A 26,184-nucleotide genomic window follows, 5' to 3' on the forward strand; every position below is an offset into this window, starting at 1 on the left:
CACTCCTCCCTCGTGTCCGCCTGAGTGCCACGCTCACAGCGCCCCGTGGGGCAGGCGTCCTTCGGGGACAGAAGCAGGGAGGCTGCGAGGAAAAGGAACTAAGGTCCTGAGGCTGGAGCCAGGAAGCTTCCCATCAGGTGTGGAGGCAAGTGAGATGAGAAATTCTCAACAATCAGATCCAGGGCCCCTGTGCACTCTGTTTCACACCCCAAGAGGCAGCCTCACGTCTGAGAGCTGAACAGAAGTGGCCTGGCCCTGGCAGACAGCTTACCCGGTTTCCCAAAGGTGCCCTCCAGACGAGGTAAAGTCCGGGCAGCCTGGAGCCTGTGTCCTGAGGTTCTGAGTCACAATGACCAAGCGCAGGGAGGTGGTGAGCACCCAGGGGTCAAAACAGAGCGGCAACACGCAGCCGCGACGTGGGTTTTCAACAAGCACCTGGGAGTTCCTGCGCGAACACCGGTGCACCACGGGAGCCCATCAGACAGCTGCTTCCAACACCCCGCCACTGGAAACACCTGTTTCTGACCAACAGAAAAGATTATTTAACTAATCTTTCCAAGAACCCAGCCTGTCTGGACTGTCATGATACCAAAGCACCTCAGGCCCAAAGGTGGTCTTCTTAGCAAGAAACCTTAACACACAGAAGAGAAAGACAATCACTGAGGAGTCAGAACCTTTGGGGGCTTTCCTGGTGTGAGACAGTCCAGAGAGCGCTGGGAGGGAGCACAGGGAACCCGGTCCAAGGGCAGTCACGGAGGCTCTGAGAGATGTTCTAATCACACTCACAGCAAAAATAAACAAACTTTTTTAAAAGCTAAGAGGAAGTCTTTAAAGCCCTTCCTTTTGTAGGAAAAAAAGAAAGAAAGAAAATAAACTACTGATTGTGACTCAAGACCTAAGTGGACCCAAGCTGGAGGGAGTAACAGCGAGGAGGCCACCCGGGTCCCGGGAACACGAGTGTCCAGGGCGACCACCACCTGGCTTGCACAGACTTCCCATTTTAGCCCAAAGTCCTGCGTCCCAGTAAACTGCTGGTCACCCAGGACAGAGTCTGTCCTGCCAGACAGAAGATGACCATAATAGTGGCTGATCACACCCAAAAGGGTGGGCTGTGTTGAATTTTAGGAACATTGACTTCATTTTAGAACTTGCATTTTAGTTCTAAGTAACAGTTCTTGCAACAAATTTCAAAAGTCACTTCATCAGTGCAGCCTCCCTAGAGTGGCCCACTCCGTGGGCTGGCCCCCTCCCCATGGGACACCTGCCCCCAGGGCGGCCTGGAGCCTGGCGAGCCGAGCAGGTGCACATCCTGGTCATCAGCACGCACGCTGCGCATCCATCTGACTCGACAGCTTAATCTGATGATCATAGGACGGCGACAGAAACAAATTTTTCTGCACAATAAAGAACAGCACACCTGGGCTTTTCCCGGGATGGCTAGCTAAATTCAGTAACTTCTGGAAATACATCATTTCTGTTCCTGCCCTTTATTCCAGGAGCTTCACTGGAGAGTGAAAAGCCTCAGGAACACGAGTAAGGGCCCCTGCCCCGTCCCAGGATGCCCGCACAGGACCATACTTCCTCTGATTCCCTGCCCCCCCCGCCTCCCCCCTGCTGTTGTGGTCTAAGCAGGTGACACGCACTGACGTGGAGACTTTGGGGCACTAGTCCAGCTGTGGGCACCATGCTGGGCAGCAGCCTGTCCTGCCTCCCCATCCTCCCTGACACATGCCCACCCGGGACCCCACTCACCATCCCCCACTAACCAAGCTCGGAATAGCCCCCTTCCTTAGCGCAGCACCCAGGACCCTCCAGGGCTGGCCCCACTCCAAATTTCAGGCTCCCTTAGCCCCCTAAGGCCCCGCCCCACCCCCTCCAACTGAACTCCTGACACGTCCCCACCCGCCTCTGAGAGAGAAACCTTACAGCCTCTGCACAAATGCTCCGTCCATCCCGCCCACTGGACCAGAAGCAGGTCCCTGGCCGGCGGGGACGTGGTGAGGAGTGTGGCTGGAGCCTGAGACACGGCCTGGCACCTGGACACTCCCTCTCATCTGGCGCCCACAGCACTAAACCCCCACTCCCTAAGGAGGTATGCAGTGCATCCGACTGCCTGTGATAAACAGCAAACACACACAGGGGCTGTCACCACCCCTCACTGCAGTCAGCTCTCCCAGCGGGGTGGGTGCACACTAGGAGGGGCTGGGGGCCCCTTCGGGCAGGGACAGACTTGGGTGCACTGTTTCTCCCACAGTGCAAAGGAGCGCGCATGTCCACACTGGTGTCCAGAAAGTGTAACTGAACTGAACACAAAGGTGATGTATTTCTTGCCCCAGAGAGGACTTCTGACAATTTCTCTGCTTCACCACCTCAGGGGCAGCGGGCAAGGAGAGTGGTGAAAAGCCTGCACTGGTTACAAACAAACCTGGGCTGCCAAGTCCTACCCAGGCAGCCTCCTCATGTGCCGAACAGAGACCCCAAGTGTCCCCACGCCAAGTGACCTCAAGGACTCCACAAGACAGACTGGGAAAAGCCACCAGCACAGGCCTTCAGTAAACGCCATCAGTGGTACTGCTATCACACTGACCAGGATCTTCTGGAATGAAAGTCTACCAGGCTGAACCTGATATGAGGGTGTAGAGACACACACACACACACACACACACACTACTACTGCAGGATTTCTTGTTCTGATGGAGCTTACCTAATGCACCGCACTCCCCTCGCAGCATGGTCCCCTCACTCAGGTGCGGATGTCGCTGCTGGTTCCCAGCCATCAACAGTGTCAGACTTGGTGTCTCTCCTCCAGGAAATTCTCTCCAGCAAACAGACGACTGATGTCAAGCCTCCCAGAAGACAGGGACTTGGGCGTTCGGAGCCAGGCCCACTGGGGACACAGCTGCTAAGCTCACCTGCTCTGGGCCCACAGAGTACACGCTGGCCCTCAGCACCACACACCTGCACACTCGGACACTGCCACCTGGGTGGGAAGCACCCTGAGGCCGGCCACTTCAGCCACTCCCGAACCATCCATTGTAAAAAACTAGAAACAGGCAGCCGGGCAAACCACCTCCTTAGAGACAGAAGGAACTGTAGATATCCGGCAAATCATGAGGCTCCAGACCAAAGGAAGGTCCTGCCACAAGGAATCAGACACAAGCGTGGCATGTCTTCGGCGGTGGAGCAAAACTTGAAGACCCCATCTCTCGTCCTGCCTCCAGCAGAAACAGTTTTGTGCCTGAGTTAACAAATGTCAACAATTATCATACAGGGCTCACCACGGGCCAGACCTGGGTTGTTCCCCAAATGGGATTCTGTCCCAATATCCTCCAATAGTCCTAGGACTAGGAATGTCATCTTCCTGATTTTTGGAGAAACCAAGGCTCAGGAAACGTTATGTGACTTTACTCAAGGTCACAGACAGTCATTAGTGGAGCAGGGTCCAAACTGAATCAGTCTTGTTCACAGAGGATGCAACCTTAACCCCGTGTACAGCACCACAAATGAGGGCTTGGGTAGGGAATTCCGTAGAGCTAGGATGCTGACTGGACTGGGGGGAACCAGGATGCTGACTGGACGGAGTGGGATACAGGGACACGGCTGCTGACTGAACTGGAGGGAAAACAAGGAAGCTCACTGGACTGGAAGGAAACCATGACTGGTTAGTTCCTCACCCTTTCCCCAGTTAGCCTCATCCTTCTATGAGACTATGTTTCCAAATTAAAATTTCTATCCAGCAGTGCTTAGTATGTTACAAAATATTCATCAGTCGTTTCACGTGCTTACGCTCATCCAGGTAGACAAAGTCAGTGACCATTGCCAACCTAGAGATGAGGAGGCAGCCAGGGGGTTAACAGCTGCCCACCTGGCTAGTAAACGGCACCGCCAGAATCCCCCCATGTGTTCTCCCCAACGCAACTCTGGCACTTAATAAATAAAAACTCAGTTCAGTTTCCCAAAACTGTATCTGGTTGCATACATGAAGGTTAACCCTCACCTGACACCATGAAAATGCTTCCACCCAGAGGGAGGAACGGCGCGGCCAGCCATCCAGAAGGAAAGACGGGAGTGAAACAGAACACGGCTGTCCATGCTTCACTTTGTTTGTAAAACTAATGCTAAAGTTTTGGTAACATCTGCATCTTCTGTCATAACCACAAGACCGAAAACTGTAACGCTATGATAACATGTTGGCTTTGCAATTCAAAGAGATTCACATGTCTCTGAGGAGTTACAAAACTGTACACAGACCCAAAAGCACAGGCAACTCAGAACGAGGCCAGCTGCCGATGGGTCCATCTGGAAGGGGCACTCCCGAGCCTGTGGGCTGGAGGGCCCTGCTTCTCAGATGACCCTAAAGGCTGCCCCAGAGATGCTCAAACATTAGGGGCCCCCAGGGAGCTTGCAAAGACACAGGTCCCTGGGGACTGATCCAGCAGGACTGACAAAAGGCCGGATAACCTGCCTTCTTAACGAGCACCCTCGGTACTTCCAAGACTGGCAGGGCTCAGAGTACCTTTTAAGAAACACAGTTCGCTCCTGCTCACGCACATCCCAGCAGGCCCACATTTCAGGGGCGGCCCTTACTGACCACACCAACCAGAGGGCCATATCTGAAGCGACACCCTCGGCCCTTACTTTCAGTTCTTTTGTTTGTGGGGTAAGCTTGTACCCCAAAGTTTAAAAACAAATGAGAAATAATTACCAGCTACTTGTTAAATTTCAACATTTAAACATCCCATCCCATATTTTGCCCCAAGATTCAATTCGCTCTCTTCATCCACCGAGAAACCTCTGAACACCCAGTGCTGGGGCTGCCAGATCTGTCAATAAGGTAAGAGTTTTCTAAACTGCTATCCATACGACTCAATTTGTCAGTAAAAACTGCCACCAGCGCTGTGCTTGCAGAAAAATGTCCATAAATGCATTATTGCGACTGGCAGATCGATGTCTATAATAAAAACAAATAGATTTAACAAGTGCCTGCTTTTACGAGTTGTGCCACTGGTGGACCGCGCGTTCAGTGTCACCCCCGGACTGGGTCCTCTGCTGACTGCACAAGTGTTCTGGGCAGGAAATTATCCTAACAAGAAAGCCTCCCCAGGAGTCGAGGGAACGTCCCAGGCATTTATAGCTCTCTCCCAATTCCTCTCACGGTCACACACATAACACACGGCAACAAATTTCACAACTGGTAAGAAAATGTTTCTGCAGAATTTGTAACTGGTTTTATCGCAGCTGCATCACACGCCAAACGAGTTTACTCTGGGGCTGGGGGCGGGGGCGCACACAAGGGGACATGAGGCCTGGAGACCTACCCCCACTCCTCTGCTAAGCCCCCAGTCTAACTGAAAACACCTTGTGGGGTCAAAAACAAGTGTCAGCATTTAGCACGTGGCCCAGGACGTCAGGGATGTGTCAGTGGCCCCCGGGGCAGCCTACTTCTTTAGTGCCCGAGCTGCAGCTGACACCAGGAGTGGGGCGCTGGCCTGGCTTAACTGCCGGGCATTCCAAGCACCTTGGCAAGACGCTGTCTGTGACCAGCCCACCGTGAACCACAGCTGCCAAAACCTTGTGGAGCCCTTCAAAGGTTACAGAGGTCACAAAAATGGCCTACTCCTCTTCTTACACAATTCACTTTAAGTTCTATAAAGGAGTGAGCCATTCACTGTATCCCCGTGTATTCAAGACAGTTTTCCCCAAGCCCCGTGGCCTCCTATACAAGCTCTTCATTCGCGTTAATTTTTTTAAGAAATTTTAAAAGAAAACTAGATTATTTCTCTCCACTGACCTGCAGTTACCCCAATGCCACAGAACACACATCTCGCAGTATTTTGCCTGTAACAGTGGATCTCAAACTTTCATCTACCTGTACCAAAGACAGGCCTCCAGAGCTAAGAGAATGGGAAAACGGATGTCAACCAAGGGAAAACGAGCCATCCTGCCCGGCTCAAAGCCCCCTCCCCACCCAGATAAGCCGCACACACTTTCAAACCAAGAATGGGCCCTGGGCTAGCTCGTTTATCATGAGTGCATACGAAAAGGCCACTCTCACCCAGGGTAATACTAGTTTATATGTCCCTGATTTTTAAATCTTCAGGTTTTACTTAAATAATGTTCTGTGAAAAGACCCAAGGGCTTCCAGAAGCTAGTTGTATCAGAAGACTACCCAGTCCAGGAAGCAGAGGGTCAGGGACGACCACGCCGGGGGCCAGGTGAGCCCGGTGCCAGAGACACCACGGGAGATCAGAGGCCTCAGGGAAAGTGGATCTAGAAGAGGGCTTCACACTGTGGCCACAGAGGTGGGTGGGCCGGAGTGAAGTGTGGAAACGAACCTGACACTAACGCTAATGGACAGCTACTGGAAAGAGAATTCAGAAAACAGTATATTGCTTCCTTTTTTTCTACCAAGGAGAATATACTATAAACTGAAAACGGCATGGATGCCCCAGAAAAGGGAGTTGGAATACAACAGGTTTGGTCTGAATCGCTGGCTTCTAAATGTCTGTCCTCTGCAAAATAAGGACACAGGCAATTTAGTAAGTTGACTTTATTAGCCAACACTGAGAAGGGTAAACTGTTTGGGGTTCCTGAGGAAGGAGGAGAAGAGGTCTGGAGGAGGAAGCCCACAGCAACCCCGGGGAAGCTGACCTCTTCCTCAGGCACCCCCCACCCCCGTCCCTGAGGGAAGGACAGACGGCCCCGAGACACCTGCGCAGGACACTGTGGAGTAGCAGGCCCGCAGGGAAGGTAAGGCCCAGGTGAGGCTCACCCATATCCAAGCAAGGCCCAAACAGAGAGGAAAAGAGAGCTTTAAGCATCTCAGCAGCTGAACAAGATGAAGATGCTAACCACTGTGTCTGCACTTGGCTTTCTTCCTTTAAACCCTGCTCTCCAGCAGCGAAGCCTCTTTAAAGCAGCACTTAATAACATTCGTTAAATTTAGTTTGTGTAACACAGATTTGTTTTCATGAAAAGAAGATTCACCTAGAAAAGTACCTTAGCCTAGCTCTGCACTTGGGGCCTGTGCAGCCCGACTGTAACACATACCACTCCACCACTCAAATCCTGACTCCAAACAAGAGCCCAAGAAGAAATGGAGAGCAAGGCCAGCTCTCCGTGGTGGCGGGAAGGTGCTGGACTTCAGCAGGTGTAGACTTAGTGTGGCCTGCCTCACGGGGCAAGTGTCTGAGCTAATGTATTAACCCCCAGCTGGGGGTGGAGGTGGGTGAAGAGGGCGGCTCTGACACTGCTTTTTCAAAGTTGTTTCACCCCCAGAGTGTGCTCGGGGGCTCTTCTTCGTCTTCTGCACCTCCCTGAGTGTTTCCATTGAGGGAATCATGGAAACAACAAAACCCTCTCCCATCACAGGGTGGGGAAGAGAGGAGGGCCTGACTTAGACACTCTTAGGGTGAGTATGGAAACCACCCGTCTCATCCTTAGCTCTTCACGTTCTGCTGCCAGCCGCTGTGGTGACCCCTCTCTGGGCCAGCCAGTCTCCCTCTGCCCCTGGTTGGATGACTGTCTACCCAGCCAAGCAGAAGCTGTGCTCACACGGACATGTGCTTCCAGCAGAGAAAGTCAGCTACTGAGCTGAGGCACCAACAGCAAACACCATCCCGAGATGCAGGAAACGATGAACCCGAGGACCCAGGAATGCAGTTTCCAGCTGCTCTACAGTGTTTATTACCGAACTACGGTGTCGGTTGTAAACGGTTCTCACACTCCACGTGTTTCCTCTCAGTGTTAGTGTTTACCGAGGCAATTAGGGCACACTGCATACAAACACCAGCCACAACAAAGAGGCCCCCAGAACTTGGTCTTCCCCTCACACTGTCTCAAGCAAGGAAGAGGAAATGGGGTTCTGAACAAGTTGTACGCTAAAGGCCTGCAGCAAGGAAGGGCCAGAGTAGGGGCTCTGGAAGCTTCTTGGGAACAAAAGGCAGAGGAGCCGGCCCTTGGCGCTGGTCAGCAGTGCAGGTCAGGAGGGCGGGCAGGGAAGGCTTCCAAGGTGTTGACCAACTAGACGTTTGTGAGGAGCGGCCACAACCCCTAGGCCAGGACACTGGCATCCAACGTGGTCAAAGACCAGAGGCTGGGGGAAGGCTGGGTACACCTGGGCATACCTGGTCACACCTGGGGCACGTAAGGAGAGGTTGGGAGTCAGAGTGGGCCGCACCACGATGGCAAGGGGGGGCGCCCGTAGCGCCACTGTAGGCTGGACTGTCCCACGGCCTCCAGACGCCTGCTCTCCCCTGGGAGAGCCCCGAACTTTTGCTGGAGTAAGGCAACCGAGACACTCACCGCGCTGCCTAAGCCGCCGACCGCGAGGAGCTGAGAGCACAGGGACGCGCAGAGCTGAGCCAGCGCGGGAAGCCTGGGCACGTCCGGGGCGCCGGGGGCGGGACCGGGGCGGGGCCCAGGCTGGGGGCGGGGCCTGACGTCGGGCTATCGGGGCGGGCGCGCGGGGGACGCGGCGGAAGCGCTGCGGGGACGCGCAGAGGCGGGGCGGACCTAGGTTCGGGGGCGGGGCCCAGAGAGGGGCGGAACCCGGAAGGAGGGAAGTGGGGCCGGAGCTCGGGGGCGGGGCCTGGAGTGCGGCGGGCGCGGGGGCGGGGCTGAGGGTGGGCGCCCCCTCCGGCCTGCGCGCGCTCGCCCAGATCGGAGCATGCCCAGTGCGGCGGCGCTCGGGCGGACGCCGCTCTGCGCAGCCTCGGACGGGCTGACGCGGCCCGGCCCTCATCCTCCTGGCCCTCTGGCTCGCAGTCCCTCTGGCCTCGTCGCCAGGCGCTTCTGCCTCAGCAGGCCCTCCCGACCGGCACAGCTGGACCACGCCCTTCCTGCCTTTGCTCTGTGCCTCGGTTTACCAAATGTCCGCGCCGTAGCGCTACATGTGCGCTGTCTGCCGCGCGCCAGGGCAGGTGTGGGGCGAGGACGGGTCCGGAGGCCCGGCGGCAGGTGCACCCAGTAACCGTGTTACTGGTTCCCGCTCTGGGGAGGCTGCGTGCCTGGAGCACAGGCCACTCCACTGCGGCCGCTCCCAGAGGGCAGGGGCTGTGCAGAGCTCATCTGGATTCGATGCATCAGCAAACGGGGTCAGCCTCTAGTGCTGGTACCGGGTCCCTCGCCGTCCAGGACCCCTCAGATGCTGCCCAGTCAGCAGTACCTAGACACACCCAGTGTCAGTGGCTATTTAGTAAGAGCAGAGGTGCTGGGCACTGCTTGCTGTTATGTGGACTTTATTATGGGTTGAATTATGTACCCCAAAAGAGTGTTGAAATCCTAGTCTCAAGTACTCAGAATGTGACCTTATTTGGAGATAAGATCCTTTTACAGAGGCCCCAGGTAAAAATGAGGTCATTCGTATGGGCTCCTAACCCAGTATGACTGGTGTCCTTAGAAGCAGAAGGCTACGTGAAGACAGACACACAGGAAGAACCACGTGCAACAGTGGAACAGGGGAGTGATGCTTCTGCAAGGCAAGGAACCCCTGGGACCCCGGGTGCTGGAAGAGAGGCATGGAACACATCCTTCCGTAGAGCCTCCAGGTGAAGCATGGCCCTGTGGACGCCTTGATGTTGGACTTCTGGCCCCCAGAACTGTGAACTCCCATACACGACTGTTGTTTCAAGCCTCCAATCGTGGTACTTCCTTTGGCCGCTCTGGGAAACAATATACGTTCCTTCTAATCTGATTGGCTAAGGACCCCAGTGAGTGGAGTCATCCCTTGAAGTTTCAGAGAGGTCACATGCCCTCTGGCAATTTCAGCGGTCCCATCCCGAACCCATGTGTTCTACGCCACCATGCTATGCTATGGGGCCTCCTGTATCCCATTTTATTAATGGGAAAGAAATTTTTGCCTTCCCAGGATGTACAGCTCTTCTTTTGGGATTTGGCCAAAGTTCATACATTGGTATTTGTGATTCGTCTCACTCAGCAGGTTAACATCGTTAATGAAAGTTTGCTTAGAGGACCTCAACAATCTACTGCATGTAGGACATGTACAAACACCAAGGCCTAGAATCCACCTGTTCTTATGATCTGTTGCTACCAGGACACAGTCAGAATTGGGGTCCCAGCAGAGCTGAAAAGGGAAAAGAACACAAAAACTGAATCAAGATGTTTACAAGTGTGCTGAGATGTAGCTTTACAGTTAATATGTAAATCCTACTTTCATTTTTACCTGAGTAGTATTTTTAATATGAATTCCTAAGCTGTTAGTAAAAAGAGACTAGCTATTGTTAACATCTCTGGTTCCCACCCCAGGAAAGAAAGGCCAGCTTGGTGACTGTATCGGTGGATTACGTGGCATTGGGGAGGGTGGGTGAGAGGGAGGGGAGTGTGCAGCAGCCAGAGAAGATGCATGGACCTGGCTCAGCTCAGCAGGGCTCCCTGCTGGGGGTGCTGACAGAAGCTGCTGCTGTCTTCACAAGGGGGTCCAGGATCAAGAGCCAAATAAGGGTTTGGGAGCCAAGGGGGACAGCACAAAGACCGCCAGCCCTGCCCAAGGACTGGCCCTGCTGAGGACTGAGACTTGAGGATGTGGTATCGTGGACTGTCCCATGAACAGAACTAAAATCCGCGCACTCTGCACTTGCTGGTAAGTTCTTTCCTTCTTGGGGGTCATTTTAAAAAACTCAAATCGTGTTGTCCAGAGCCCCCCCATGCCTCATTCCCTTATGGCGTCTCACCTACCTGCACGTCCCATTTGTTAAGCAGCACAAGTGTGGCTCCGAATCTGGGAGCCAGCCTGGTGGGTCAGGAACACAGGGTCAGGAGACTTGGAGTGCAGGCTCACTGTGCAGTCCACCTGAATTGTCTGTAGGATGACAGCACTGGACCAGATGGGTGAGGTTCCTTTAGGGTTTCCCATCTTCAGATGAATAAATCATACCCCATTCTTCTCTGGACACAGAGTCCCACAAATGACTTTTTACAAAAGGGGAAAAACCACAGGAGTGTATGTTCAACTTTATTCTGATTTTTTCACGGGCCTCCCTGGATGTCCTTTAAGATAAACCAGCTTTCTTGTGGGCACTGGGAATGGCATTAATTTGCATCATTTATTGAAATATACAAATGGATACTTTCAGGTTAGACAAGCGAACACGACACGTGGTTCCTTCCAGTGATTTGCAACCCAAGAAATTTGTGCAATAAGCCTCTCTTTCCAAGCTTTTACTTTTGTGAACTTAGAGACCATTTACAACAAAGCTGTCTTCAGTAGTCAAACTTAATCCTTACTACCCTGCCTTTGGGAAAAGAAGGGATTTTGTAACGATCACATAAAACCTTGTGTGGTTTGAAAGCCCCAAACTCCGGACAAACGTGTGAGGGTCGTGTAACAAAAGAAACATTACGGAGCTCGCCACTTTAAGTGTTTTACATGTGGTTTTCTTTTAGGATAGCATCTCCAGCGGAGAGCTTCACCTATTAACAGAATTGATTTTCTCAGCCCCAGTATTCTTATGAAGGTTGAAGCTGAGAGCTGGCCAGTCTGCACCTTGGACCTGGGTGGTGCAGCCAACCAGCACGTGAGGGCAGGAGCACAGAGCATGCTGCAGGAGGGAAGGGGGGCCCTCAGGACTTGGGGGTGGGCTCTGGGTGTCTCTGACTGCACTCTGACCTGCACTAGTTCTCAGCATAGCTGGAGCCATTGTGCTGTGATCACAGCAGGGAGGTCTACAAGTGGGCAGGAGAGAGGGCAGGGGGAGGGCTGTGGGGGTGGACAGGGGACAGGAGGGGTGCAGGGTGGAGGAAGGGAGGGAGGTGCGACCCCACCTGGAAGGTTAGGCATGCTTAGCTCTTGCCTTCCTACAAAGAGGCAAAACCATCCTTCTGCCCAGGAGCCTCTCGGCGCTTCTGCTGGTACCTGGAGCCCCTTCAGGCTCACCTTGGGCTGGGGCGGGCTCTGCCAGAGGCAGCCTGGACACTTCCATTCAAGACTTACTGAGACCTGGTTTAGCTGGCCTGCTTACTGCTAGGGGCAGGGGCTGGAGATGCTGCATTTAATCGGACTTGGTGCAGCCCCCGTGGTGATCACAGTGGAGTGGTGTAGACAGATAAGGAAATGGGGCTTGCAATCTGGAGCAGTGGCTGGGGCCGTGGGGATGCAAAGGAAGGCCCCTCCCTGCAGTGAGGATCCCTTGTGCTGTGGGCGGCCCCGCCCAGAGCGGACGTGGTGAACTGCCAGGGGTCCGCTGGGGTTGCAGGGATGGTGTGAGGCCGGGCCAGAAGAGCAGGAACAGCAACGTTTTCTACTGGGGGAAACCCCCACGCAGGGAGCGCACCCTGCCTCTTGTGGGATTTGGATCCAGTTGTCCAGTGATTGGTGGACAAAGGTCACCCCAAATCATACATAGCTGTTCCTTCCAAAATGTGGCGACTTCAGATCATTGAATATCCAGGAAGTGTATGTGATGTGTGTAAATATATGTAAACAAGTGAATACAAGTCAGCTCTTCCGATGAAGGTGTGTCTGCAGAGATTGCTCAGAGAACCACTCCTGCACAGGGAAACGCTTTGGGGGAAGTTTTCCCAGCCTGCTTTGGGCCGGCTGAGCGCGGATCACTCAGGACCCAGGACTCTGTTAGATGCTGGCCCGTTTGAAGGCGGCTCCTTCAACTCATTACAAAGTGTTTTGGATCCATTTTTAGGAAGGGCTTCGTTTGTAACGCACCGTTGGCAGTTCGGGCAGAATCTTGTAGGTGGTGTGAAGGGCTGGGGAGTGCGCCCCTGGCGGCCCCCACCTCTGTCCTTCGGGGAGAAGCCAGCCACGCCTGGCTTTCTGCGACTGGAAATTAAAGCCAGAGGTGTGGGGATCTTGATGCTGAGATTGTGATCTGGCCCCATTCACGTCTGCCTGGGAAACTGCAAATGAGAATTCAGACAGGAAAGCCGGCCACAACCAGTGCTCTGTCTCAGCCTCCAAAATCCTAACCTGGAGAAGAAGTGCTGTCTCCCTGCGAGGCGAGCTTCTGCAGCCCAGCCCCGGCGCCCTGAGCCATTCATTCAAAGTAACGTGAGGCAGAAGTGGGACGTGATGACCACGCAGGTGGCAGAACTGGTGGTGAGGATGGTGAGGTGCTGCCTGGCCTATGGCCCCTTTATCTGCTAGCATGGGATGACCCAGGGTAATCTGGGGGGTCAGGAGTGACGGAGAGTGAGGTCCTGGGAGCGGCCCTCCCATCTGTCTCCCCGGCCACCACAGGAGAAGCAGCCCTCCTCGGTCCAGGAGGCCGCTGGATGGGAGGGCAGAGTCCCCATTCCTCACGCGGGAGGGAGGGGAGTTGTGAAGCTGGAGTGGCTCCCTCCCCAGGAGGGGCCTTACCAGTTGTCAGGGCTCCTTCTGTGCAAATGGGGGAAGCCAACCCCCCCCCCCCGCCAGCTCCTCCGAGAAGAGGCAGAAGGGGGACTCCGTGACAGCAGGGACCCAGCCAGCTCTCCTCTCTTCTTCAGCTCCAGGCATGACCCACGTCTCTACCCTTGACCTCAGAGTTCCATCCTTCCACCTCTGCTTCCCCAGAGATGAAACAGATTCTCCCACCCTGCTTCCCCTGGAGAAAGTCCCAGGGAAGGGCTTTGATTGGCCCAACACAGGTGACTGTAACAAGCTCTGGACCAATCATGGTGGCTGAAGGAATGAGGCAGCATCATCCCAGGGGGCACATGCACCTGTGTGGTCAGGAGAACAGAGGTGAAAAGGGCAGGGTTACAGTGAGGCAGGGAGCCGCCAAGCCGGTCCCCTCCCAGCTCACAGTGATGTCCACCTACTGTGTGCTAGGCCAGGCTCGGCACTGCACACTCACATGCCGTCTCTCCAGTCTTCAAAACTGCTCATCACCGGCTGTGTGGACGGTGGGCAGGGGCAGCAGGCGGGGAGGGGCCGGGCTCCCCCCAGCCCAGCTCCCCCACAACAGTGGAGGTGGTCTCTGCCAATAGCTGTGGCTATGCCGTGGAGCCCCCTAGAGAGTCTGGCCAGGGGACCTACTTCATGAGGCTCAACAGTGGAGACACCTGGTGCCCACCCAGGACGCTCTCTTAGAGTGGGGTACCACCCCACAAGGCCAAGCAAAGCATTGCTAGATTGTGCCTCTGCTCTTTGTCTTAGGGATTCATCCTAATTAGCGCTTTATTGGATTCATTAAATTGAACTCAGAGAAATTAATATAACAGTAATAATAGCTGAGTATCATCAATGGCTTATTAAGAAGCAGTCCCTCGGCTGGGTACTTGACAGTCATCATCTTTTGAATCCTCCCAATAACCATAAAAGGTGGGTCATATCCTTATCGCCATTGTGCACGTGGGGAAACAGAGTGGTTGGGTAGTTTGCCAAGGTCACACAGCAGCGAGCGTTAGAACTGTTTATGCCCTGGTCTTTGCCTTGTAGAAGTGGTCCAGGAATGGGAACTGCATTCACTGAACTTCATGGGAGGGCATTCCTGGCTCTCTCCTTCAGGCTCTGCTGTCTGCTTTGTATGTGGTGAATCTCCCAGCAGTCATCATGCTGGTCTAGTCAGGATCTTGCCTGGGTAGGTGTTCAGTTATTTCCTGCTGGGGCACCAAGCAGGGACCATGTGGCTCTTTGCTTGGAGGGGATCCTTAAAGAGAAATGGCCCAGACCACACTGTTGAGCCCCAGGACCCAGCCCGATCTGCAGCTAGCCAGCCCTGGACTTGTCATTTCTGTGTGGCAGTGAATTCTTTTGTTTGAATAAACAAGTTCGACTTGCATTTTTGTCACTTGGAACCAAGAGTCTTCAGCATTACAAGTGTCCCCCAGTCATGGTGCTGTCTGTTCTTACATGTGTTATCCTTTTAAAAAAACCTCTCAGGTGTGTGAGATGAGTGTCACTGCACCCGCTTTATAGTGAGGAAGGTGAGGATTAGAGCAGTCAAGCTCCTCGTCCAAAGCTACCCAGCTGTGAAATGGCAGAGCTGGGACTTCCCAGAGTTACTGATCCCCAGGGGTCACTGTTCCTAAGGGTGGCCCCAGTTCCTAAGAGTATAGGATTGGGGTAGGGGAGGGGAAAAGGAAGAGCAAAGAGAGAGGAGGGTGAGAGCGGAAGAGAGAGACACACAGAGAAAAGACTCTGTTAGCATTTTGAATGGAGGAATTTAGAATCTTTTGGTGGCAAGTTATGATGGTGTATTTCTAGGGCTTAGCAGTTTTATCCTGCTATTTGTTCTTCAAATAAAAGAATCAGAGTTGCCGACTTAGTTTAAACCAGCTCCAAAGACTGCAGAGTTGACTGCTGATTAAAAACTTGTCTTTCTCGGGCTGAGAAAGGAGCAGCAGACACGACTTCCCTGAATGTGTTGCCCCTTGCAAATTTGATTTTCATTTGTAGCATTTGAGAATGTCAATGATTGGAGAAGTGTAACTTGATTATTAACAAGCTAGAAATAGTAACTGGAATGTGTTCGCTTTGGCATCTACCCGGACCTGTGTGATATACATGAACTGGAAGAAGTCTAAACACGAAAGGAGAGGCGATTTGGGGGCCATTCGTCTCGCAGCCCTCCTGTCGCCCCACCCTGGGGCGTCCACGGCTAGCTCTAACGTGAACGGTCACTTTGGACTCAGTGAGCTTTGCCATTTGTGAATTGAGCCTGACTCTTTCAAGAAGTAAACACATTCCAGCCATTTTATTTCTGCTCTCTTTCAGAGACATGCAGTCACTTTTAATGGACAAACCTCTACTACATCGCATTTTTCAAATCCTCACTGTTTCATTTCCTTTCAGTTCTGCGATGTAAAACTTCTTTCCCAGCTCATCTTTCCTGATTATTTGTTCTTTCATACATATTCTCCAGCCCCAGCCTTCTGCTTGCTGAGCACCAGGGAGGGCTCATGACAGGGGTGGGGTGACATTCAGGAAGGAGGGAGCCAGGCTCTTCTTACCTTGTTAGCCACCGAAAAGGTTTCCGGATTTCCATCAACTTAGAAATGAAGCTACTGGAATTGGGTTCGAGCCTGCATCTTGCGTCAGTGGAAATGGGTATTGCGATTGCTGTGCTGAAATGTGTGCTCAAATGCATTGGGGGGTTTATACTATTTTTCAAACTCCCAAATAGATAACGTCAGAACATTTCTGAAATGGGATACGAACATCAAGATACACGGCGCCAGTCGGCAAGCCTCAGGCTGAGCAGAGTGGAGGAGGAGGGTCCAGGAGAATCCTGGAGAATTTCCATTTCCATTCTCTGTGTTAACAGCTTGGCAGCTTACCTCCTAGATTGCTTTATGGCTTCGGGAGAAATTCTCCATCAGCCCCTGTGCAACGCTCAGCTCACTGTTCAAAAGCCAAGGAATTAGAGACGCTGTCATTTACGAAACTGTTTATGAAAGTATCTTTTTTGAATTGTTCAAAAATCCAAAAGGAGTCAGACTTCGACAGTTTAAGACAACGGCAAGAGGGTCACAGTACTCCCCTGAGTGCAGCCTTGGCTGTGGGAGGCTCTCTTGTTGAAAATGCGATTTCTTTTCTGAGGATTTCTTCCAGCCTATGATGCTTCCTTGGAAACTTCTGCTTTTTTGAAAGGATTTCTTCACTGTGAGGCAGCTGACAAAGGTCACATTACGAGTATGTTTCTGGGATGATAACACTTTGATTAGCTATGCACGGACCTTCTCTCCTTCCCTAGGATGTCATATTCCAACAGTTTTCATTATTTTAAGAAAATCATGTAAGCTGATACCATTCCGCAATGAGAAGTTGAATCTTGTGGCTTATTTTCTTTGCTGTAATGTGCCAGCACCGAGGGCATCGTTGCAGGGAATAAATGACTCTTCCCCAATAAACCAAATGCCTAAAGAAGCCCCTGGAGGAGGCAGGGCCGTCCATAAAAGTTGAAATGGATTTCATAATATGATATTCAATTTAGTATAATAAGTAGAATTCAAAAATAATCCAATCCTCCAAACGAAAACACCTCTGCTGCGAATCAGAGGGAAGCTGACTTGACACCAGAACCGGGCAGATGTGGTTTACCGTGTGCCAAAATAGATTTATTAAATTATCTGTTTCCTCCGTTTAAGTCATTAGTTACCTGAAAAATTAGAAATCTCTCTATTTTTCTCTCTCTCTCTAAGCTTGAAACATTAGCTCCTTAAAGACAGCTACCAGAAAGCATTTATCAAAAGGCCAGTCCTCCTTCTGCAGCTTCTCAAGATAAGGCCCGGTGTGCACTTTTGTCATGTTACCTCGAAGATTCTCAGTAACAGAGATGCTTCAGAAATGGTACCCGCACGCTGACATCACTAACTGTTTTCTGACACTGGATTGCTGTGCAAAACAAAGCACCATGCTCGGCATTAGAAGGCAGAGCGAGAAGCTGTTTAGGGATTTGATAGATGGCATCGTGTGCACAGAAGAAAAAGTGGGTGCTCCGAGGGAGGCGGAAATGCCCGGAGAATGACAGAAACGGGCTCTGGGTTCCCGTGCCGCTGGGTGTGATGGAGCATCAGCACAGAGACGAGGGAGCGGGGAGAATGAAGAACGATCTGGGGGCCCGCAACCCACAAAGGCGTTAAAAACTGGGAGTTTTGACAAATGCGATATTTCTCAGTGATGTCCCCAGAAATCAAGACGATCTAATCACTACCGCAAGGTACATATTTACCAACATATAACTTGTAAATCTCATTTTGGAAACTGAAAGTTGGGGAATTCATTTTAAATTCTTTTTTATTTTATCTCTCAACTTTTAATAACATAGAAATGAAAATAATTGGCACGTAATCTGATGCAGTTTAACGATTATGTTTTCACGAAATGTTCCTGTGCCCACATTTTACTTCGTTCTTCAGCAGAATGATCCTTAAGCAGTAAGTACTATTATTTGAATGTCTAATTCAAAAGATACTTTAGTAATAAGATTAAATTTTTTTTCTTTAATTAGCAACCAAACACCAGTTTTCTAGGTGTGCTCCCTCCATCCCCTCCAGGGTCCATGGCTGCACCTGGTGTCTTCAGGCTGCCCCTGAATTCTTTGTCCAGTGATTGGAGCTGGTGAACTGTAGCTTCCTTTAAGCCAAACTCTGCCAACAGAAACTTCCACTAGTGTTTGTTAAGGAGCCAACAATAACCTTTAAATAATGAAATTCCTGGGTTGGTTTTGGCGGTTACAAGAGGACAAAAGTGGCAGCGTCCCACCCCCGGAGGAGCTCCAGAGAGGGGTCTGGGTTCATCCCAGCTCCAGCGTGTCCTACTCCACCCGCTCTGCTAGCCCCCGACCCGCACGAAGCCTCGGTCTTACCATCTGTGGAATGGAGATACTGTTACCTGACCCCCGGAGGTTTGCAAGGGAGCATGATCATGGGAGTGGAAATGCCGACACCGGAGCCCCTAACCGTGACGGGGACTTAAATCGCTGGCTTCCTTGAGGAAGGATCACACAGCTCTTTGGAATGCCTTCCTATCAGTCATCGAATGTTCTCATAACTTCAGGAGCCAGTTTTGCCCTGTCTCCTGACTCCAGGCCTGGTAGCCAGTGTCCTGCTTTGCATCTCACCAGAACTGCCCTTACCCTGGAGCGCCAGGGCTTTGTGAAAGGTCACCAGCAGCCCCAGCGCCTGGCGCCCCCTGAGCCTTGGCACGTGGCGGCGCTTCTCTTTGCAGACATGCAGCTGCGACGCAGCCATTTCTGCAGTTAGACTGTAGGCTCGCCGAGAGCAGGACTGGTCTTTGTGATACGTGGCCCTCTGGCCCAGACACATACCAGGTGGTGATCAACAGTCAGAGTTAATTAGTTGATTACATAAAAGAACAAGTAGATGGATAATGGTCATGTTCATTTTTAGACAGAATGGAAAACACCGTCTCTGATAGAAAGCCACTCCTCTCCTGTTCTGCTGCCAGCTGTGGCGTCTCCCCAGATACGTACACGAAGTCCTAGGTCTGCTCTTTTCTCCAGTCCGCCCACCAGGGCCTTCATCTGACTGAACCATCTCACACCTGGGTAGCGGCGGGAGGCTCTGCCTGTCTCTGCTGCCAGCTTCCCGGGTCCCTGCGGCCAAGGTCAGTCTGCCAAAACCTCAGTGTGGCCAAGGACCCGGGCCCAGCCCAACCTGGCCTTAGACATTTCCTGCACATTTACCTCCCAGGCATCTGCAAAGGACTCAGGGCTCCAGCCAAAGCCCAAAGCCAGACAACCCGTTGCCATGACAGTGTCTGTCCCTCCTCACTCTCACCTGGTGCTAATGGGACAGTGTCTTCTGAAAGCACAAGGCTGTGACTTGTTCACCTGTGTATCCTGGACACCTAAAACAGTGCTGATGCCTGAGGGGCTGAATAAACATTTGATGGATAAACAAACCAATGAACAAATGGACCCATGAACCAATTACGAACTAATGCTACTGAAGAACAGAGAATTAGACTCCATGGGTTGAGATGGTCCCAGAGGTCTTCCTGATGGGGTCAGGACTCAAAACAGAGCAAAGAGGGAACTGGGATGGGACCAGGGGTGCATGGAGAGGGAAGACCCATGTGGAATGAAATTCCCGGAAGGGAGTGCGGCGGGGGAGGGAGGGTGTGTAGGATCAGGGGTCGAGCAAGCCTTGGGCTGGACACCATGGTCGGGGGAGCCAACATAGGTTCCTGAGACAGATGAGGAGGTGGAGATGAGCCTAGAGTTCCTGGCTACTCACCTGCATATCCCACCTAGGACAGGGCTGGCTCTCCAAAACAGGGCAGGGACAACAGCAGCTCAATCCAATGAGCAAGGAAAGCCTTCAGGGGAAAGGCCTGGAAGAATGGCTGGTGTTTTAAAAAGATTTTTCCTCTTATCAAATCTATGGGGGAAATATGTATACAATAGCTGTAGGAATACAGTGACTGTTGGCCCTAATTCATTTTTATATTAAAAAAGTTTTTCTGAAACCAAGACTCCATATCCATGGCAGCCGCCTCATACAGTGGGGAGGATTTTTATGGAAACTCTATCACTTCACTGCCTAAAACTCTATGCAGACTAAAATCTGCTGTTTAAGGGGAAGAGTTCCTTAGGAAGCCCTCGCTAAGCCACTGCCAGTGTCACAGAGGCACGCTTACCGCTGCTGGGCCCCACGTTTTGCCTTCATCTAATTCTTCCGGACCTGGGCAGGCTTCTTAGTATGGAGACCGCGGCGTTTTCTGAATGCAGAATCAGAAACCACTGCTTTAAAAAAAAAAATTTGTGGACAATCTTTCCCAACCATAAAATCATTTCCATTCTCCAACCATCAAGGTTTCAAATGGATTCTGTCGATGTGCAAAAACTCAAAGCAAATTATTAAAAAAAAAAAAAAAAAAGATGTGAGGCTGAAAATAAGGAAAGTCAGAGCGGGAGAAGAGAGCACAGTCTGTCGGCGCCCCCCCTGGCCTTCACAGCAGCCCCGTTTTTACGAGTAAGCTACTCTGCTCCCCATAAACTCTAAATCATTCTCACCTTCCCGGGAATCTGTAAGCCAGACAATTGTTAAAGGGAGCAACTCATAATATTACTGCAAAATTTCACAGTTGAAAGTCAAATAGCAATGATTTTGCTCTGCCAGCCTGACACCACCTTGACCACGTCAATAAAAGTCCCTGGGCAGTGAGCGTGGAAAGCTCACACAGCGACGTGGGCGCGGGCAGCTCTTCAGCTTAAAACGTGTCAGAGCGCCGTCATTGAGGACGCCTCTCTTTTTCTCAATCAAAATCCTACCGCTATGATCACTGGAAAATTAATAAGTAACAGTAACAAACACTCCACTAATTACAGTTGTGCTGTGTGTGTGTATAAAACTGGTTCATGAGACTGCAAAGGCTGAGGAAGTCCCAAGTCTGCAGGTGGCAAGCTGGTGTGGCTCCAGCTTGACTCTGAGCCCAATGGCAGACGCAGCCCAGGGCCCCAGCTCGGACAGCCAGGCAGAGCGCGAGCCCTCCCTGACTCAGCCTTTCGTTCTATTCAGACCTTCAATAAGTTGCTTGAGTTCTACCCACAAAGGGGAGGACAGTCTGCCTTACCCAATCTATAGATTCAAATGCTGCTCTCATCCGGAAACACCTGCACAGACACACCCAGAGTAATATTTAACCAAACATCTGGGCACCCCGTGGGCCAGTCGAGGGGACGTACAATAGTAACAATCACATACCGGTATTTGAACAAATGTGTTGGCTATTCGAATTCACCATCATCAGTAGCTCAGACCACACAACCTGAGACCTTGTGTGAAACTCATATCTTGGGCTATTTCCTAAAGAGGTCCCCTTGGGTACAGAGAGGGCACAAGGCTATTCACTGACACTCCCTGAAGAGTGACAGAAGGCACTTGCATTCCTTGCATCCACATGGTCTTACATTAAGAGCTACTGCTCCGTTATTGCAGCGGGTGGCGTGTTAGCCTCTTAATATACTCGCCACGCTTCTTACTTCTGAGTGAGAGCCCACATCTCCTGACCAGCACTCTGGTCCTCTTCTCCGGTGTCCTTCCGGTCTTCCCTCCTGTGTTTCTTCTATGTATCAAGCACCCACTGTGGGTGAAGTGATGGTGGAAGCAGACTTGGGAGGTGCAAGACATGAGAAGACCCTCCCTTCTTCATCATCCACTCCTTCCGTTCCTTTGTCACTCATTTGGAGAAAGGCATTGGCTGGCAAGGGGGAGGCGAACTGAAACCTTACAGTGACACAAGAGAATGAGGTTCAGAATGATTTGGACGCAAGTGTTGAAATAACAAGGCAGTGGGGTGAAGAAAGGACGCCGGTTGAGGTATGCTAGGTCCACCGGCTGATGAGGAGGTTGGAGTGCAAGGGGCAGTGGCCTCAGAGCCAAAACGGGGAGCGATCTCAAGAAAGAGAGCGACCAGCAGTACGTGGGACAAGCCTAGAAGAGGAGGAAGGAAACATCATCGCATTCTGTGACGACGTGAAGGCCCCTGCCCGCCACCGCACGAGACGTTCTGAACTGGACAGACCATGGTCCTACCGCAGACCCGTGGCAACCAGCCTGGCCCAGGACCAAAGGGGCACCACTGATCCCTCCTCTGTCCCTGCTAATGTCATCTTGTCCCCAACTCTTTTTTTTTAAAATAATTTCTTTTTTTTTTTAATTTTAAAATTTTTGGTTAAATATACAAAACATAAAATTTGCCATTTGAACCATATTGCAGGGGACAGTTGGGCGGTATTCAGTAGCACACAGTACCCTGCACCTGGCTCCACCTTCCTTCTCCAGAGCGCTCTCCACCCTGCAGAACTGAAACTCTGTCCCCATTTAACAAAAACTCCCCATTTCCCCGCCTGCAGCCCCCGCAACCACCGATCTTGCTTTCTGTCTCTGTGAACCTGCCTGGCTTAAGTACAGGTTTCCCCCGCCATCCGAAAGCAGAGCATTCCTATGGAATCTTTCATAAGCCGAGATAGCATGAAGTGAAGAAGCAGCCACCTTGGGACACGCCCGCTAAGGGATGCACGAAACAAATGGAGGTGCTCACAGACACAGCTGAGAGCTCTGGTGGCGGGGTGCTGCGACGTGGGTGCGGCTCCCGGGGAAGGGGCTGGGTGGGGCCTCTCCCGCCGCTCAGGCCGCACTGCCCCTGCCACGGCTGCTGCAAAACACACAGCGAACACTGATTTTACTTTCTGTCTGTTTTCATAGAAGTGAAAATTTCCTTTGGGTTCCCGTAGGTTAGCGGAAACAGGCGTCAGCGCAGGGCTTTCATGAGAGCAAAGGGGCATAATGTGGACTTTGGAAACGCGGCTGATGCCTGCGTCTCACTGGCGCAGAGTCGCGCAGCCCTTGTCCTCTTGTAACTGACGTTCCACGTCATGCGTGTGTCCTTGAGGCTCATCCACCTTGCAGCCTGTGTCAGAATTTCCCTCCCGTTTAAGGTTGAATAATATTCCACGGTATGTATTTGCCATGTCTGTTTATTCATTCATCTGCTGATGGACATGGGGTGGTTTCCACTTTTTGGCTATTGTGAATAATGCTGCTGTGAACTTGGGTGCAGAAATCTCTCTTTGAGTTGCTGCTTTCAGTTCTTCTGGGAGTGGGCTTGCTGGATCATATGGCAGTTCTATTTGTAATGTTTTGAGCAAGCACCATACTATTTTCCATTGCAGCTGCACCATTTTACCTTCTGACCAACCGTGCGTAAGGGTCCCAGTTTCTCCACATCCTCACCAACACTGGTGGTTTCTGTTTTGTTACTAATGATGACCATCCTGTTGTGTGTTGTCCCCAGCTCTAGATGTCACAGCCCCAGGATTCGGTCCTGGGACTCTCCTCTGTGTCGTCCTCACTCCCAGGCTGGGCCTTTCCAGTCACAGGGCACCACAGACCCCCCATATGTGAATGGCTCACTGATCCCGTTCAGGCTGAGCCTCTCTCACAGAATCTAGACTAATTCACGTAGCTGCCCGCACACTCCCCTCTGGATATCCAAAAGACATCTCAGACTCAACATTTTCAAACCCAAATTCCTGACCTTGACGCCCTCCTACCCCCAGCCCAAACTGCCTCACCCACAGCTTCCCCGTCTCAGATGATGGCAAGTCCGTCCATCGAGTGGTGCTGCCTGCAGACCTGGGCCAGAGGGACACTGCAGCGGCCCCTCACTTAGAGGACCCCACACTAGGCGTGCATGGGCACAAGGACACATACACATCACTTTCTCAAGAACACGTGTGGTCCAGGGTTTGGCTCCGGGCAGGCAGGACCACCACCTCCCCATTCACTCAAGTCTGACTCCACGTAGGACCCCCACACTGTCTGTCCTAGCCTTTGTCTGAGTGCCAGGGAGGGGCGTTGCGGACCTCAGCCGATGTCGGAGACAGACGCTGCTTCTGAGCGCAGGGAGGATTTAAGCATCAAAGAGCTTCAGTTAGAGCAGAGACGACTGTATTAACTTGTTAAATCCTTCGTTTAGGCAGGAGTGCAGTAGAGTCTAGCGTAATGAGGTATCACTCCCCAGTGGTTCCAGTGTCCACCTTCTTACTGTCTTCACGTTGGGTTTGTGACTCCAGACTTCCAGACGACATGGCACTCCCAGCAGTGGTACGTGGTTGTCAGGGAGCGCGGACTGCAACATTAGACAATCCACAGCCAGGTTTGCACATACGTAGGTCTAGACGCGACCCACGTGATGTGAAATGTCATTTCTTTGCAGTGGCAACTGGACGAACAATGCCCAGGAGAACCACAAATACTTACATTTTTATCAGAATATTTCATAGGTTTTCATTAAACCTTCAAAAGTTTAAACAAAAATTTTAGCTTTGAATTTAATTCAGTAATTCAGATGTGTTTTGCTTCTTAAATTTAATAGCTAATTTTGAATTTTAGAAGCAAAATAGTTTTTGAAACCATGAAAAATAATTTAAATTTATTTATTTTTACACTCAAAATTTACATTTTTGACAAAAAGTACATTCAAATTTCATACACTTGAGTACAATTTAGTTTTGGGTTCTTTATATTGTTACTGGTACTAGAAGACAAATTGTGTGAAAATCTTGATCATACAACTTAATGATTATCCTGAAATGAGGCAAGAAAAGTCTGTTTTATGGGAAAAGTCCATGCTAATTTATGAATTACAGATGTCTTTATTTTTTCACTTATCCGAACATTGCTGGCCCGTAAATAGGACCCCCAGACGTGCGCAGTGAGTATTCAATTCAGTCAGTGACTTATTGCCAACTTTCAGCCACGTAAAAGCCATAGCTTGTCACATACTTTTCTGCTCCATCATCATGAAAGCAGAAGGGAAGGAAGGATTTATCAGTTCTCTAGCTTGATTTAGACTTCCTAATGCTTAGACGTGGGGCCTGGGGTCCTCTGATTGTACCCTGGCCCTGGGCCCAGCTGAGGGCAGAGCTGTCTGCAGGAGGTCAGAGCAGGTATCTGGGAGTCCCCACCCCCCACCCTGGAGTCCTCTCACCTGGTATGGCAGGTGCACCTGTTAGCCGGAGCTTCAGGTACACCCCGAGTCAGCCCATCCTGTCTCCTCCGTCTGTCACTGGGAACCGGCCTCACAGCCTCACTCTTCTCTGCAGGGCAGCCAGAGCCAGCTGTGTCATCCCTGGCCTCTCTGTGCTCCCCTACTCACCCACTCCTCCCCTTCCCCTCCCACCCCACCTGCCTCTACCCTCCCACACCCGATCACAGCCCCTCGCTCCCCCAGACTGCCTCAGGGCTCCAGCCTCGGCTCTTCCTTCCAGCACCTTGGTCAACGCCCACCCCCTTCAAGTCTCAGGTCAAGTACCACCGTCTTCCTTCTTCCGGAGGCTCTGCCTGGTGCTCTGTGCTCAGCTGCGCCCTCCGCTCTCTGTCTGCCTCTTGCTGAACCACCGCTGAAACCCGCACTGATCCCTCCCCTTAGCTGCTTTCACCTTCTCAACGGCTCTGCAGTTGACTTAGTCCTGACCTGTGCTTTCTGGTCATTCCCCCTTAAAGAGACTCTTCAGGAGGGCAAAGGTTTCTGTCCGCTTTAGTCACTGGGGTGTCCTGGCGAATGCTGATGCCTAGTAAGTGTTTATCGAAGGAGTCAAAGTGAGCAGAAGAGGGTTCTTCAGTGAGGAACCGAGGTCCGTGCAGGTAGAAGGGACTAAAGGCGGGCTGTGGGGTCCCTTAGTCCAGTGGGGTCCAGCAGTCCTGGGAGCAGAAGAACCCTGTCTCCAGACAGAGCGCGAAGCCCAGCGTCTAGGCAGACACAGGCATCGCTGGGCTGGTTACTGAAGAGAAGGGTACGAGGGCTTCTGGGGCTGTGTGGAGTGTTGTTTGCAAAGCCCTGGGCTGGCCCAGCCCCTCTGGAGCAAGGAGAGACTGGAAGATGCAGAGAACACTAAAGTCTTGACTTAGGCTTTGCAGGTTGCCAGGACAGAGCCCAGGTGGGCACCTGGTTGATCATCAGGCTGGTGCCCTTTCTGTCCTGCCTGCCTGGAGGGGCTTCCATATCAGGTCCCAGAATGGAGAGTTACCCTGCTAAGCAGCAGAGAGCCCCTGGCCTCGGGCAATGGAACAGCCAGGGGAAGAAGACCCTTAAACTTGCTTGCCAAATCACTTGGGGTAGAGACCAGAATTTGGAAGAAGATTCACCCCAGGACCTTCCCAGCCAGAGCAGAGCCAGGACCCAGGCAGCCACCTCATCTCAGCTCCCTCTGTGGCCTCCTAACATTTCCATATTTAGCAAAAAAAAAAAAAAAAAAA

General features: G+C 51.8%; 1 protein-coding gene and 1 long non-coding RNA gene across 4 annotated transcripts in view; one reads left to right on the top strand and one right to left on the bottom strand.

Moving 5' to 3' along the window:
• MGMT (O-6-methylguanine-DNA methyltransferase) overlaps positions 1-8,430 on the bottom strand; it is a 230,785-nt gene extending 222,355 nt beyond the window's left edge. Inside the window, exon 1 of one of the 2 annotated variants that reach the window (XM_006179652.3) lies at positions 8,305-8,430. The gene's annotated coding sequence lies outside the window, so the exon portion shown is untranslated. Of the gene's footprint in view, positions 1-8,126; positions 8,278-8,304 lie in introns of those variants that run through there. The other variant, XM_014554999.2, reaches the window with a different exon arrangement.
• A 354-nt stretch (positions 8,431-8,784) lies between these two features.
• Positions 8,785-26,184, top strand: part of LOC116666911 — a 46,587-nt gene continuing 29,187 nt past the window's right edge. For both annotated transcript variants that reach the window (XR_004323714.1, XR_004323713.1), the window contains exon 1: positions 8,785-10,600. This is a non-coding gene — a long non-coding RNA (uncharacterized LOC116666911). The remainder of the gene's footprint in view (positions 10,601-26,184) is intronic.

This window comes from Camelus ferus, chromosome 11, assembly GCF_009834535.1.
Source record: "Camelus ferus isolate YT-003-E chromosome 11, BCGSAC_Cfer_1.0, whole genome shotgun sequence".
Taxonomy (NCBI): domain Eukaryota; kingdom Metazoa; phylum Chordata; class Mammalia; order Artiodactyla; family Camelidae; genus Camelus; species Camelus ferus.